Source organism: Protopterus annectens, chromosome 2.part1 (assembly GCF_019279795.1).
Source record: "Protopterus annectens isolate FY-2018-M chromosome 2.part1, PAN1.0, whole genome shotgun sequence".
Lineage (NCBI taxonomy): Eukaryota > Metazoa > Chordata > Ceratodontiformes > Protopteridae > Protopterus > Protopterus annectens.
The window spans coordinates 1008801270-1008818329 of NC_056729.1; the positions used below are offsets into that span (position 1 = coordinate 1008801270).

General features: G+C 36.0%; 1 protein-coding gene across 2 annotated transcripts in view; it reads left to right on the forward strand.

Annotated features, from left to right (window-relative positions):
• SLC2A9 (solute carrier family 2 member 9) overlaps positions 1–17060 on the forward strand; it is a 3818728-nt gene that overhangs the window by 109883 nt on the left and 3691785 nt on the right. The window lies entirely within an intron of this gene.

Genomic DNA, 17060 nt, shown 5'->3' on the forward strand with positions numbered 1-17060 from the left:
GTACTCCATCTCCTCTTGCATTATGTCCTGACTGTAAGTATTAGTAAAAGGCATGTATACAGTTTGGCTTGGCAACATGCATAGTCTTGCTTGTAGTAAAATTAGGTATAATGCATTCTGATTAATCATCTTTCTGAGACCCACTGTTATCCAGACTCCATCAAATGTCTGCCATAGCCGTAGCAACAGACAACAGAGAAGAACTACATTTCTGCCTCCTCCGGGCACTTCAGATCATCTCAACTTATTGTTTTAATGTTAAAATGTTAAGATAGTGAAACAAAAACAAACTTGCAGTTTTTATTTTATATACTGCAAGCTAATTTTTGTTTCAATATCTTAACATTTTAAGATTGAAACAATAAGCTGAGATGTTCCGAAGTGCCAGGTTAAAGTGAGACCGGATAATTGACTTACCTGTACAGTATATGGGATAGGATTCTGCATCACAGGCCTAGCTCCAAGCTTTCAACCATCTAGCTGCTTTGTAAGATGCCAGTAGTACTGCTGTAATCCCAAAACATTGCATAGAAGTTAATTGGAGTCACGTACCAGGAGTTTCACTGCTGCTTACCATGTGTGACAAATGCAGTGGCTTCAATGACAAATAAAAGATTGTAGACCTTGAGCAGTTGTGTTATATTACTCACCTGGTGTTTATATAGTGGATTAGGTAAAGCAGCAGCATTTTGCGAGTGTCTGTTTCTAGTTTTTAATGGCTATTTATTAATACAAAATAAATGGTTTGTAGAGACTCTTGTTAACCTAACGTATTCCTTGGTCCATATACAAGATCATTACTAAGGCAGTGCTGTGCAATTGCCAGATATCTAGTGAGTTTTGTTTATTTGTTGGTGTAGATAAGATCCCTAGTGCAGGTGTTTGTCACTGTTATATTATCTAAATGCTTCTGCTGTAACAGAAATTATTAGGTGGAGGGGAGCAACCATTTAGATGTATGCAATCCTAGCAGTACCCTTGCTTAAAGTGTATTTTCTGTGGTAATGGTATCCAAGATAACTGATTTTACATCAATAAACTAAACCCAAAATAACCAAGAAGCGACATTTGTGAGAACTGGTGCTTTGTATGGAGAAAGCCGTGTGTCACTAACTCTCATGCCCGCTGTCATTTAGTATGGTCACCTCTGGAGTCAAACTTATTTCAGTTGGGACAAAAGACAAATACATGGCCATTGCTCAAAGACAGGTGTTTTCATCTGCTTTCATTTGCAAATAAAATATATATTTTCAAAATACACTGTTCCAAATTTTCTTCCATTCATGTTCTTAGAATTTAACAGAAACATGTGCCCTTTATAAAGTTATTGAGGAAGGTTATGCACTTAGCTACTGCATGTGAATCTGTCTATAGATAATAATGTTTTCTTCTTCTTTAGCCAACTGCAGTAATTACTGATTTTTAACTAAATAAATGTTTAATAAATATTTACATGCAGCGTATATACATACGTTTTTCATCTGATTTACAACCTATAAATGCTATTTTGTATGCTTTTTGTGATTAACCAGCCATTCGTTTATCCAGCCTAAGGTCCGGTCCTAGCAAGACAGGATAAGAGGGAGTCTACTGTATGCATATTGTCTGCACCAGTACTATCACAGATTTAGAATCTCGGGATTTCTGCACTCTCAGGATAGCAGTTTTGTCTTTGTGGCAATTAAAACAGCAACTTAACAAATTGCCATTGCTTCTGCAGTACTCTGGAAAAGAGTCCTTGCAGACTAGCAGAATATCCAGATTACATACCATAATTATGGTTTGCTTTCTGACAGAACCCACTGCATGGGGCTTCTGCTGCCTCATAATACAGAATGGCTACCATTGGACCTCTAGTCTGTCTCTTGGCAGGGCCCTCGGCTTGTTGCTCTTTGGCAACCCTGGTTTTCTACTTCTATTACTTTGAGTGGGCTGGGCAGGATTGGTATTCATCTTGGTGTCCAGCCAACTTGCATAACTTTTAGATTAAGGTTTGAGACTTCCCTTTTTACCCTGGTGAAGGTTTGGAACATCCATTCTTCTGTTACTAAGCTGTAGAACGTGCATGTATTTTAGATCATTACATACTGTATTGTGTCTACTCAGTTTACTACAATTCTTGATTGCCTTACACCGTTTGATTATAACCTCTGAAGAAATTTGTTTTTACAGGTAAAATTACTCATCAGGAAACATAAAAATAAAGGATATCAGGTTTGCTGAATATCTGAATGACTCGTCTTTTTTTCTGTTTTAGTTTAGTTTAGTTGGTTTAGTCTGCTGTTGTAGTTTATTTCAGAGTAACAGTGTACGTTCAATTTTGCTGACCAACGTCCTTCCAAATAAAAGTCATCATTCAGTGTCTTCCTTCCAAATAAAAGTCATCATTCAGTGTCACAGCTGAACTGCGGTGGTGGTGCTGTGGAAGCATTGTCGCCTCACAGTAAGACGTTGTCCTGTTCGATTCTCAGCTAGAGTGTCTTCTGTGTGGAGACATGTATGAATGGGCATTCCTTCGTTGAAGGTTGTGCATCAGGGCCAGCAACTCGGCATGTAAAAATCTACTGCCAATCATTAGCGGACCAGAGTTCCGCTGTGGCGACCCCTAACCGGGAAAAGCCAAAAGACACAACAACATTCAGTGTCACAGCTGCACATGTATAACACACTCTCCTTACACTTGTGCTACAGTGTTATGTTTGCCCTCTGAGTTTACTTTGTTCTTGTATAAGTTTGTTATAGATTTTCAACTATTTTTGCAGCAAGTCTTTGCAAACATTTTTTTCCATTGGCAACATTGACAGCACGTTTACAATGCTGAATTCCATTTTAGCTTAATCTCAATCCATTCCAGTGAAACCTAAATTGTACTTTAGTCATTTTTAATTATTTTATGCATTTCTAAGTAGATCATATCATAAATTTCATTTTCAGCAAATAGATCTTGCTCTGTTAGAACCAAAGTCACTTTTAGCATTCCCTAGTTTGTGCAATATTTTCTTCGGGTACTGTGCATTTTGTATCTTCCTTTTATCATTTAACTTTTTTTATTAATTTTCTATGTATTATTACACCATTTCTTTGCTTGAAACAATTGGTCTGTGAGATTTTTCCCACAAATGAAACACAATCTCTTATTGTATTGCAGAAATCAGAAAGCATTTCATTCAGTTGAACATTCTAATTGTGTTCAAACACACACGTTCTCTGGAAGTTATTTTCTTTGAAACTGCAATGTTCACAAATTGTTTGAACTTTAGCTCTTTGTTTGAATGTACATATTTTGCCCAGCCTCCTAGCACCTTCAGAATAAAAATCTGTCTGTTAATGCATCTGTTAATTTCCCAACAGATATGTATTCCCAACAGTAATGTTTAGATAGTCTGTGAATTCTGCTATATGTTCTGCAATCCTTTCATTTCATTTTTGGTTTCTTAGCTGAAATCTGAATCTGTCTGCAGTTATCACATACTTTTCACTGATCTGATTTTGCAAGCTACTTCCATTTTCTTTAAAATATTCTTCCTATGGTTTGGGGTATTCAAGATGGTGACTGAGTGAATGGCAGCTTTCCAGCACTGCTTTTGCATATCTTTACATTAATAAAAAACTTACCTCCTCACTTGTTGCCCAAGATTCTTAACTAAATGTAATATCTCATCATGTTGTCAGTGAACATTACTTCTTTCATAAAATATGAGTCTTCTAGTTGTTTTACAATGAGAAGCTTGCATGGTGAAGGTCATAAATCTTCCCAGGTCACTGTTATACTGTTTGTCTTTTCGGCTTTTTCCCAGTTAGGGTTTGCCACAGTGGAACTCCAGTCCGCTAATGATTGGCAGTAGATTTTTTTTTATGGTGGCGAGTCGTCAGCGTGACACCCAACCTTCAACGAAGGCACGCCCATTCACGCATGTCTTTCGAATGCCACTCGATCGCTGGGAGGACATGCAGACTACACACAGAAGGCACTCCAGCCGAGAATCGAACAGGAGAACCTCTTGTTGTGAGGCAACAATGCTACCACTGCACCACTGCGTCTTCAACTGTTATACTCTTGCAGTGAAAAAAAAATGCTAGCAAAAGACAAAAAGAAGCTATGGTGTACCTGCAGTAAATGAAGAACTTCAAATAACAGATGTTTATGAAACTCTACCAGACATGAAATGTCTTGGTGATGGCAATGCAGGGTTCCCAAACTTTACACCTGCAATCCATCAAGACTGAGCAAACTATAGCAATGGAAGTTCTTACAGGACTTTGTAAAAAAAACAATACAATCTTGATAAAACACCAGGAAGTACTATTTGAGAGCAAGTATCATCTGTTTGAGACAGCTGTCATTTTGCACAGCTGTTTACAGAACTAGCAATAAATGGGCAACACAATAAATCAGTGTTTTTTGCAAGGGTGAACTCCCTGCACCCCTACAACGGGGACTCTACCACCACTCCCTGATCTCTAAACACAGTGCTTCTTTGTTACACTATCTCAAAGAAAGTATATTTAGAGCTTGTGATGATGTATTAAATTTGCTTTTGTGTAAACACTGACAATCATTCAGCTACGAGCAACTGACACTGAAGCGGCTGTAACTTAAGGAAGTCAATTACAACCAAATCACAGTCTCTTGCACATTAAAATTGTTGAATTTGCCACTGATAAAAAATACATTATCTTTTTGAAAGTTATAAGGAGGTAATACAGAGGAGTTCTAACCTGAAAGATGACAATCAGGACAATTCCACTTAAAGGTATCTGTGAGACATTACTTCTGTCTTCACTAAACAAAAGAAAAATAACTGATTTAGAAGCCATATCCATGCATACTAAAATTTAAATTTCTGGACTCATTGTGGATATGTTACTCCACACCAGCACTTTCCTGCACTTTAGAAACTATTTTATTTATTGATTTATTTATTTATTTTACATTTGTTTACTGGGAAGGTCCGACTGGATATATGTCCATTTTCAGCAGAGGCCTGGTGAGAAAAGTTCCAAGTTAGCAGATTACATTACATTAGAAACAATAGAAACATTTAGAATTAAGTAAAATATGCAGTCGTCATAGATTACATTACTTTAGAAACAATAAAAACATTCAGAATAAAGTAAAATATGCAGTCATCAGTAAGGTTACAAACAATTTTAGAACATTGTTGACACAATTAGATAAAGCATCTTAAGTTACACACATTGATACATGCAGATAAGGGCTTAGTCCTTTAAAGAATTCAGACACATATTAGAATAAATGAGCAAATTAGATTAGACAAAGTTTCCAAGATCAGTGGGTGGTAGTTAGTCAGGGTTTGAGCAGGGACATTGCCAGTGCATTTGGAAGTGTAGCTTGAGGCCTTTTTTGAACTGGGTTAAGGAGGGTTGGAGAGGAAGTTCAGCAGGTAGTAAGTTCCAAGTTTTGCTTATAGAGTTGGCAAATAGAGAGTCCCCAGCCACATTTATGCTTTTGGTTGTTTGTCAGTGGAATGCAGTGACCTCAGGTTGCTGTATGGGTTAATGATCTTGTTTAGTGCTGGTGTATTTTCGGGGTGGTTTAGAACATTGTGGGCTATTATAAGTTGGTTGTATTGGGGAAGACCAGACCATTCAAACCATCCTAGTTGAGTTAGGTTGATACAATGATGGGTCCTACAGGTAGTACCTGTAGCAAATCTAGCAATATGGCTGTAACAGCTAGCAAGTTTGGTAAGAGTGGTTTTATTCAAGTTAGTGAAAAGGGGGGAGGCATAGAGGAGGGTAGATAGTAAGTGGGAGCGAGTGATAGTTGTTTGCAAAGGAGTGAGGAAAGGTTTGATCCTGTAGAGGGAGCTCATTTTTTGTTGACAGATTTGATGGCTTGATTGACATGATATCATATTTTAGGGTATTGTTGATCGTGACCCCTAGGAGTTTTGTGTGAGTATCTGGGGATATGATTGTGCCATTGTTGGAACTTAAAGTAAAAAATAGTGAAGAAGATTTACAGGTGGGGGAAAAGAAAAGCAGTTTAGTTTTGTTAGTTTAAAATAAGCTGACAGTTTGTGAACCATTTTTCTACATCAGTGAAAGAATTCTGGGTTAGGGTCATAAGCTCAGTTGAGGAGGAGGCTGTGCAGATTAAAATAGAGTCGTCCACGTATTGGATGCATGTGGTCTTGGGGGTGATGGTGGGTAGGTCATTAATAAAGACTGAGAAGAGTAGTGGTCCTAGTATGGAACCTTGGGGGGGTCTCCTAGTGTAATGGGTAGCCAAGTAGATAGGGTATTCTGCCATAAGACTGCTTGTTGTCTTTCAGACAGATATGATTGGAACCATTTAATTGCACAGTTGTTTAGTGACAGTTTCTTAAGGGTATGGATAAGTAGTTGGTGACTGACCATATCAAAGGCCTTAGAGAGATCTTGGAATAGAGCTGAGTTAAGTTTATTATTGTTTCGGTTGAGGATGATAGAGTTAGAGAAGGATAGGAGGGCTGAGGTGGTGCTGTGGTGTGGCCTAAAGCCATGCTGAGTGTTGACCAGTAGTTTACTCTGGGTGAGATAGTGCATTAATTGGTTATGGACGCATTTTTCCATTATTTTGGCCAGTGGTGATAGTATGGCTATTGGTCTGTAGTTTGAGAGGTCTAATGAGTTCCCTCCCTTATGGAGGGGAATAATGTGGGAAACCTTCCAGAGAGAGGGGATTGTGGCTTCAGACAAGGTGCAGTTTATTATAATAGAAATAGGGTATGCAATGGCATCTGCTCCTTTCTGTAGATATTCTGGTGGGAGGAGATAAGCTGCTAGGGTAGTGGGTTTTAGTTTATTAATTAGAGATCTGATGGTTGATTTAGATACAGGCTGGAAGTTAAAAGAGAGTGGGGTAGCAGTCAAGGAGGAATCCTGAATAGAGCTGGGGGAGATAGTTGGCTAGATAGTGATTGGATGGTCTTAGTAAAGAAACTGTTAAAAATGTTAGCAGTTTCCTCTGGAGATTTTAGGTTACAAGCTGATAAGATGGGAGTGGTGGTTTGGCCAGGGTGGAGCAATTTGTTTATACCTGCCCAAAACTTTTGAGGTTTGTTCTGATGTTTTTGTTGAAGGTGTTGATAGAAGTTTTTTTTTGTCTAACAGTATGGCTTTCTTAGTATCATTCCTTAGTTGCCAGAATTTAATATGGTCGAGTGGGTCTTTTGAGGTGCACCATTTGTCCCATGCTTTGTTTCTTGCTATGATTTTGGTTTTGCTTACTTTAGAGAGCTAGGGGGCAGTCTTAGTTTTGGCTCTAAGGGTGCAGGTAGGAGTTTGGGAATCTAGAATGGTGAGGAATTTAGAATTCAAATAGGCTACAGCATCATCCAGTGGGAGATCTTTTAGGATGGCCCAATTGCATGTTTTGAGTTCATTCTGAAAGTTAGTGGAGTTAAAGTTCTTGTTGTTTCTGATAGATTTATAGAGAACTTGGTGGTGGTTATCTACTTTATGCTTAATGATGTAAGTGAGTAGGTGGTCACTTATATCGTCTGGGAGGGTACCCCTGTTATACAGGTCTTGGTGATTGTTGATTAGAATCCAGTCCAGGATACTACCTTTGTCATAAGGTTTATTTATTCTGGTGGGTGAGGATATGAGTTGGGTATAGCGGTGAAGGTTTACATGGGTTGTGGGAGATTCAGAGGAACAATTGTTCCAGTCAATACTAACGTCTCCTAACACCATGGTTTCATGGGGGTACATGTTGGATGGCCATTGGAGGAAGTCTTCTAAGGTATTTGCATTGTTGCCTGGGGGGATGTAAATGCAGACGATGAATATAGATTTGATTTTGTTAAGCTGAAGTTTGCTAATGAGAACTTCTGCATTATTGAACAAGGGGGTTTGTTGTTGTGATAATGTGACAGCATGTGTTTTTAAACAGTACTGCTACTCCTCCACCTTTCCTAGACTTATGGTCTAGTCTGAGTATGTTGTACCCTGGTGGAATAACCTCATTGTCTTTAGTTCCTGGTTTTAGCCAGGTTTCTGTAAGACATAGCACATCAGGTGAATAGGCTGCTAAGAGGGCATGAAGATTATGGACCTTCTTGTCAATACTCCTGATATTTAGGTGATGGATCAGGAGAGAGCTAAGGGACCTTGTAGTTGGCCAAGTCTTAGAAGTTGTAGTGGGCTGAGAGCTGGAGCTTGTGGGGGGGGAGTAGGACCAGGGTTAGGGTGGATGTCTCCATCCCTTATCAGACTTTGTTGTAAAGTAATTATTAGTTTCAGGGCTTTGCTAATTATTTTTTGATAATATCTAGTTTTGGGGGAGATGAACCATGGTCTAATTAGTTGGTGGTTGTTAAAAGTGGAAGAGTCAGATTTGTAGCAAGCTATGAGTTGATCTAATTTATTTATGGTAGGAGCAGTGTTGGTTTGGTATAAGGGGTGGTGATAGCCAAGGTAGGCCTGATTTTCATAGATGGAGAGGAGGTATGGCCCAAGCATTATTGGAATGAAGAACATCATTGGACTCATTTTGATAGTTAATGTAGCACTTGGCTAAGGTATGTGGGTTGGGAAGACAAAGGGATTAGTGGCAGGAAGGGGGTGGTATATGGAAGTGTGGGCTGTCTGTGATAGGTTGTGGAAGGGGTGTGTGGTTTATTGAGCTTTAAATCTAGCACCAGTGGGGGTGGCTGGGATTTCAGGTAGGGTGGAGTAGCAGGGCTAAACCAGACCACAGGATTCCTAAGGTCTGTCAGTATGCGGACTTGAACTAAAAATAAATAATTTTACAGTACATTTTATTCACTTCTTTTACAGATATGCTAACAGTTAACTAGATTTATTTACAGATATGTTATCAGTTAACCAATATCAGTAGGATGAAGTTGGTAGGAGTGACCGTTTGTATTCAGGCCATTGGTGCAGTATTTTGCTGTTATCTTATTTAATACAGCAGCCTGATTAGGAATACAGTTAGTGTCAAGCTGTATTTTTTCTGTGGACCCTAGGCTATCTGTATGTACCGTAGATCCAGTTCAGCCACAGCAATTTACTAGTATTACAATTGCAAATAAGATATAGACCTTTGCAGTCATTTTCCTTAGGTGGGACAAAGCAGGAGTGGTTTTCTTTCATTTTTCATGTAGGAAGTTTCTTTCAGCACAAATTGAGCCATTCGTGGTAAGGACAGGTGGAATGGAAAGACCTTTGCAGTCCTTTCCTTAGCGAGGGACAAAGCAGGAGTGGTTTTCTTTTACTTTCACCAGGAAGTTTCTTTCATCACAAATTGAGCCATTCGTGGTAAGGACAGATAGGATGGAAAGACCTTTGCAGTCCTTTTCCTTAGGGTTGGACAGAGCAGAAGTGGCTTTCTTTTATTTTTCAGGTAGGCAGTTTCTTTCAGCACAAATTGAGCCATTCGTGGTAAGGACAGGAGGGATGGAAAGACCGTATTTGCAGTGAGAAACTGGCAACTGGGTCTGTAGGTACTAGGGGTTAAATTCAGTTTTATCAGTGGCTCTACATCCTTTTCCTCAAAATATAGGGAACGCAACATGTCCTCAGAAAAGCAGCCACAAATGCTAAACTACTGAGGCCTACTTATGTACAGTTACTGATTCAGGCTAAAGCTGCTCACAGTATTAGATCAATAAAAGACAAAAGACATGATTGCATGAAGTGCTGGCATACCCATAGATATTGGGAAAAAATTATTGACAGTGCAGACGATTAATATTCTGAGGTGTTAATGAGCTGCTTCCTATAGTCAAGTATGTAGAGTTTGATTCCATTCACCTCCATTTGCCTTCTGAGTGACTCTGAGCAAGTTAATTAGCCAGACAGTATTTCTGGGTCACCCCTGAAAAGCGACATTGTTTCCAGTGGGGTTACCCTGTTTAAATATTAAATATTATATATATATATATATATATATATATATATATATATATATATATATATATATATATACATATATCTATATATATATATATATATATATATATATATATATAAACAGAAAATGGCATATTTGCAAAAGCTGATACAAGATAGGTGGATTGCTGCGATTGTAGTGTAGCATAAAGAGGATGCTGCACTCCTGCATGTGTCATCCTCATGCTAAAGTGAGGCTCCATGTGCCTTAGTTGGTGGTAGCTCAGGTGGATGTAATAAGATCCTACAGCATCTTTGAAAAGAGTAGAGGTCTTTATTTAAAATATTATGTACAATATTATTTACAAAATCACATATTTACAATTCATGCGCACCTCTCAACTGTACAGATTCTGGTCTGTTCGTCATAAAATCTGATTTTGACAAATCATTGAAGACTGAATTCAGAAAATAATAAAACACATTTCAGTTTCAGACTTCATGCTCTTCAGAAAATTCATGGTAATGCAAAACCTGTTATTCTAGCAACTTCCTAAGTTTATAACTAAACTAAACTACTGGATGTCATAGTTGATAACCTGAAGTTTGATGCGCATATCAATCAAACTATCAAAACTATTAATAAAAAACTTGGCTCTCTTTACAGAATCAAACCTTTCCTTACCCCACTTGCTAGAACTGCAATTGCCCGTTGCCATCTACTATCACCTCTTCTCTATGTCACACCTCTATCCTCCAACTTAAACAAAACAGATATTAATAAACTATCATCTTGCTATAACCACATTGCCAGATTTGCTACTGGCACAGCCTACCAGATACACCACTGTCACAACCTAACTCGCCTAGGATGGCTTGAACTGCCTAGCCTACTGCAGTTCAACCAGCTAATAGTGGCACATAAAGTCCTTTACCAACCAGAAAATACACCTGCACTAAAAAATATTATCAGCCCCTACACCAACACCTGGCCACTGCAATCATCCAATAGACTCCTAGTTCAAACATACAAATCCAACTACTCAGCTGGGGACTCTCTGTTTGCCAACTCTGTTGGAAAAACATGGAACAGACTCCCAGCTGACTTGACCCTAAAACCCTCACTAACTCAATTCAAAAACAAACTCAAGAAATACTTTAAAACTCATTGGTTATGTCCTTGCACTAATCCCGACTAGTGACCTCTCTATTACTTAGGTGCCTTACCTTCAACTACTTTTAACTTTTTTTCTACCACACCATTTCAGGAAGGGTCAATTGTATAATTGCTGCTCAGTGTGTTTTAAACCTGAATGTAATGTTATGTATATATAACTTTGAAAATAATGTTATGTTTTATAAAGTGTTTTATAATAAGTTAGTACTATATGTGCTAAATGCTGGTATTGCTTATAACAGTAATCTGCTTGAAACTAGCATTTACTAAATGTTCAATGTGTATTATTATCTTGGAACTTTTCTCCCCGGGCCTCCACTGAAAATGGATATATATCCAGTTGGACTATCCTGATCAACAAATGTAAAATAAATAAAATAAATAAATAAGAACACTATTAAAAATTACCCACATTTTGTGGCCTTTGTCTCCCCATTATTTATGGTTTTGTCCAGATATATTGTTCTAAGAAGTTGAGAGCTATGAATTTATACAGTGTACAAATTTCCATTTCTTTGCTGTATTACTAAACAATAATAATTATTATTTGAACTTCTGTCATCATTGTTCTTATTAGAGCCCCATGCCTTTTTCCACAACCACCATCTGATTTTCCTTAAAATTACTGCTAATCTCCATTTACCATTAACCATGATTTTATTAATCCTGTCATTCCAAATGGTCCGCACAACATAAAATAATCTTTTATCTATTTTACTGAAGTATTCCTTAGTTTTATGTCTATAATATCTGTACATAATCATATCCATATCTATATCATTCATCTGTTTTATACCTTGAAAAACTTTTCTTCACATAGTTTTTCCCCATAAATTTTTAACCCTTATACATTGTAAGAAAACATGTTCTGTAGTTTCCTCCTTGCCACAATATATACAAACTGTTTCACTTATTTTTATATGGCATATTTCCTTTTCTAGTAAATTTATTAATCACTAATCTCCATAAAAAATCTTCACATTCCACTTGCTGATTACTCCATGCTTTTTGTCCTTTTGTAGTTTAACCTTTTCATTTGCTAAGTCAGCTGAAGGATTGCTATAATAATAATATTGTATTATGATATTTTTATACCACACTTTTATTAATTTTCATTTTCATCAATTTTTATTTTCCATAAAAGTTTTTTTTCCTTGATAACATCTAATTTCAGCATTTATATGCTCTTTTCTTTATTTGAAATTTTTAACATATCCCAATACTATTGTATTTATATGTTATTAGATTTACTATTAATGTCTCATTTTTAATCATTTATCCAAATCAAAACTCTGTAGAAATTCAATGAAGCAGCATATACAATTGGGTTTATTAATCCTAAACCTCCATCTTCCTTATCCATATATAAGACTCCTCTCTTCACTGGATTTAGTCTCGAACCCCATATAAAGGGAAAATTACTTGTAGTGTTTCTTTTTTATAAATTATTGGCAACATATAGATACTTACTAAATAAACAGTCTTAACCCAGTATAACTGAATTTGTCAAATGAATTAACCATTTTATTAAAATATAAGTAATCTGTTTTACAAAAAACAGCAAAATTCATTTATATCATCTGTTACCCTTTTCCATTGTTCCTCGGTTACAGTTTTACCTCCAACTCTTATACCTGACACAGGAATTTCTTTGAATAGAAAAGATATTCCTGTTATCTCTACTAGATCTCTCAGTTCTTCACTCTTGTCTTTAAGTTCATACCTATTGTGTTTAAGCATTCATATATGTAACATATTACTTCTTTCATCCAAACTTTGTTTTTCATAAGCTGTATAATATTATCTGCATGTTGACATACCTGGAATTTTTATCTCTTCATTAGTCATATAATTAACATCTTTCATATGTATATTTATATCTCTAGCCAATGCATTTATAGCTAAGGCAAATAGTATTTTACTCATGGGACATCCATAGTGTATGCCATTCTTTATATTTATTTCTTTGCTTAAACACCCATTTACTAAAATTCTTTATTTTTGTCATATGCTAAACAACAGCATTCATAATTTTCTCACTAAAGTTATATTCTCCCATAGTTATCCACAAAAGTTCACGTTGTACTGTATCAAATGCTTTATTTAAGTCTACTATCATGAGCTTTGTTTCCTCTTTCCTGTGTATAATATCATCCCCAATTTCCCTTATAATTAATAACAATTCCTGGCATCTTTTTCCTTTTAAACTGCATATGACATCTTCCATAATATTGTTTAGTTTGCTTTCCATTCTCTTCTAAATTATTTTTGCAAAAATCTTGTATCCTACATTGTTCACTATTATAGATCTCCAACTTTTGATTTCATTTTTGTCTTTCTTTTTCCATACAGATTTAAATGTACCACTAAATAAGTCTGTTAATTTAACCACTCATTCATAACTTTTAAGATGTATTTTTCTGCCAGTTTGTAAAATTCTTATAAAATTGATATCCTTTTAAAATAAGAAACATCTTTATTAAATTATCACTTATGGCATAGGCAATCATGCATTTATATAAATGAAAACAAACCATATTGACATAACCTTAACTGCAAGCATTTTACATAACAAACCATATTGCCATTATACATCACTTATAATCTACCCAATCATTGTCAGTCAGACATTACATAGCTCATTCAGATTTGGCCTTCTTTTAACCCTCATTTCTCCCCATATGCATTGCTCATGCAATTCCCATTTTTTCCTATGTAATTTGCTCCCACCCTTTTCTAAAGATACAAATTCCAGCTGTTTTATTCTGTTACTATATTCACTACTAGTACTGTTTATCCATTTTCTAGTAATTGCTTTTTTGGCAGGCACTATAATTCAACTCAGTAATGTCTTACTTTGTCTAGGCAACTTCAATTCTGTATCATAGCTCAGAAAAATAATTTCCCTAGTTACACCAATTTGCTCACCCAGTACCTCTGATAGAGTAGTCTGCATGGAATGTTTAAAGTCTGCCAACTCATTACACTCTCAGAAATTATGTTCCCAATTACCTCTTTCCTCCCCAACACTGCTGCAGCATCTACTGCCTACCTTAGAAAAAACTTTCTGGCGTCGATATATAGAAATATCGATGCAGATATTTCCAAGCAAAAATCCTAAATCTTTTAGACTTTCTTGCATATTTGGGAGACAAACATATATCCCCCATTGTTTCTATGTGAATTGCTTACCCAACCTCTCTTCCCAATCCTTTATAACCTCCTCTGGTTGATTCTTATAGTATTCATACAATATTTTATATGCTGTACTAATTATTCCTTTTTTAACAGCAGCTTCTGTTTTAGATTCTACTAAAAACTCTACCAGTTCTTGTCATTCATTTAGGACTCCCCTATTTCTTTCTTTCTTTTTGCCTATACTCTGATATCAATCCTTGATAGGGAAGGCAATCTCTGACCTGCAGTCCAAATACATTTTTGACATCTTCTCATTCTGTTTCCTTTCAGTCTCTAGTTATTTGCTCCCAATACCTTGGTTCCTTTGCAGGTTTTCTCAAGTAAATTCCAGGACCCTCTTGCCTATTGTCTGTCCTTAATTGCAGTAATCCCAGTTGGCAGAATTACCTTACTCCATTCCCGTGTTGATTTAGTTCTTAGAATCCTTTCTGCTACTTTATGAATATAATATTTTGTATGATTATTGTTATTCTCTTTAAAGGCCTGCTTCCAAAATCCCAGTCTCTTGTTTCTTGAGCTCCACCCTGTTTTCATCATTATACCTTTCCATTTTAAAATTATAGGTTTCTTCTTGTGCTATGTAATGTTTGTCTATGTAATATATGTCTATGTGTGCTATGCCTTAACTACTCCTTCAAATTGAGTAATCCCAATCCACTTTGTTCTATTAGAAAAATCATCTTATCCCACTTGACTCTTGCCATCTTCTCCTTCAGATAAAATTCTTCATCTCCTTATTAATTGCTGTCCACAACTTCTTTTTTAGTTGATAAAAGTATGCTAAGATTAAAGGGACTAAAATATTTTAGCTGCTTGTATCTTACGATTCATACCAATATAACAGAGCTTCCAATTTCTCAATTTTTGTATTATATTTCATTTAGTCTCTTCCCACATATCCTTAGCTGCCACACCAGAATAATTTTTAATTCATACTCCTAAATACTTCATTTTGTCATGTTCCCATAAATATGGATATTGCTGAATCAATTTGTGTGTGGGTACATAATTTACCGGTATTGCCTTTGTTTTAGCTTCATTAATTTTGTATCCCTAAAAGATTTGAAACTATCTCAAAATGTTCTACAACATTGTAATGTCCATTTTTGGTTTTATCAGATGTAAAACAATATCATCTACAAATAGAGCCAGCTTTTCTTGACTACCATACCAATTATATCCTTGAGTTTCTAAATCCCTTATTTTCTTTGCTAGTGGTTCTAAATATAATGCAAACAACAAAGGGAAAGGAGAATACCCCTGCCTGGCTCATCTGCTCAAGCAGAAATTATCAGAGAGGAACCCACCCACTTTAAGTTTCACCTCTGATCTCTCATATAGCCTCCTAATCGACCTTATAATTTTATCAGGAAATACAGATGCTTCTATTGCCATGTGCATAAAGTCACAGCTTAATCTGTCAAATGCTTTCTCTGCATCAAGTCCTACCAGATAACAATGGTATTTTCTTTCATTTTGCTTCCCTCTGGATTGTCAATGTTTTGTTAATGTTGTGGAATGTTTGCCTGCCCTCCACAAATGATATTGATCCATATCTATCAATTTAGGTATGGCTTTTGCCATTCATTCAGCCATTATAGACATAAACACTTTATAATCATGATTTAGTATTGAAGTGGGCCTGTATGAAGCTGGATCTGATGGACCTTTACTCTCTTTAGGTATTACGGCCACCATCGCTTTCTTCCAGGATATTAGTACTTCTCATCTTCTTAAAATACTGTTAAACAAAACCTTCCAGATCTTTAACAGTTTTTTCCCTCCCAGCTTCCAAACTTCCACAGGAATGCCATCTATTCCCAGCGACTTTCCTGTAGGTTGGCTATATATCACCATTTTATCTCATCTCCTGCTATCCTAACTGTTAGTAATGGAGCCTTGTCTACGCATATTTAATTCTTCCATAAACATTTCCATTTGTACCTTTTCTTGATTTCCATGTTTCTCTGCTTTATACAGTCTTTCATAGAATTTCTGAAATACTTCTAATATTTCTATGGTTTCTCTTGTTATATTCCTTGTTATAGGTTCCCTAAGCTTGGCAAGAGCTCTTTGTACTTTCTGTTGCCGGAATCATTGTGCTAAAATTTTTTGTGCCCCAACTTATTATCAGAAAAAAAAACTGTGGCTTAAGAGCAATCATTCTAAAGTCATGCATATTATCAAGGTACTCTCTTATTTTCTGTTTAGCATTCTGCAGTTGCTCTTCTTATTTTTCTCAGAGATTCCCTCTATTTTGCAATATTTAACATTTATCAGTCCCTCTAAATAATTCTTGTTACTGCTTAACTACACATCTCTTTCTTGTATTTCCACCCTATTTTTAAACTTCATGTTAATGTTATCCCACTCCCTGTATATATATATATATATATATATATATATATATATATATATATATATATATATATATATATATATATATATTCAAAAGTAATTTCAATCTTCTGTAATAGTTCCTGAATAATTTCCACTACCCATTCCTTAAATTCCTCTCTTTTCATCAGATAGGTGGAAAAACACCAGTGTCTCATTTTTATTTCATTACCCTGTGCTTTTATTTTAGTTATTATTGATGCATTCATTTAAATAATTACCGGGTGCATATCAAGACCTTCAATTAAATGCACATGTTCCTGTGAAATGTAAATTCAGTCTAGCCTAGCCTAGTTTTTGTATCTTGAGGAATAATATGTAAATTCACTCTGAAGTGCTAGTACTGAATTCACATCTTCCATGCCAAATGTTTTCATACATTTCTTCTTCAAAAATCTATTCTCCATTGTTGTATTTTCCCTTCTGGGCTCCCCCAGACACA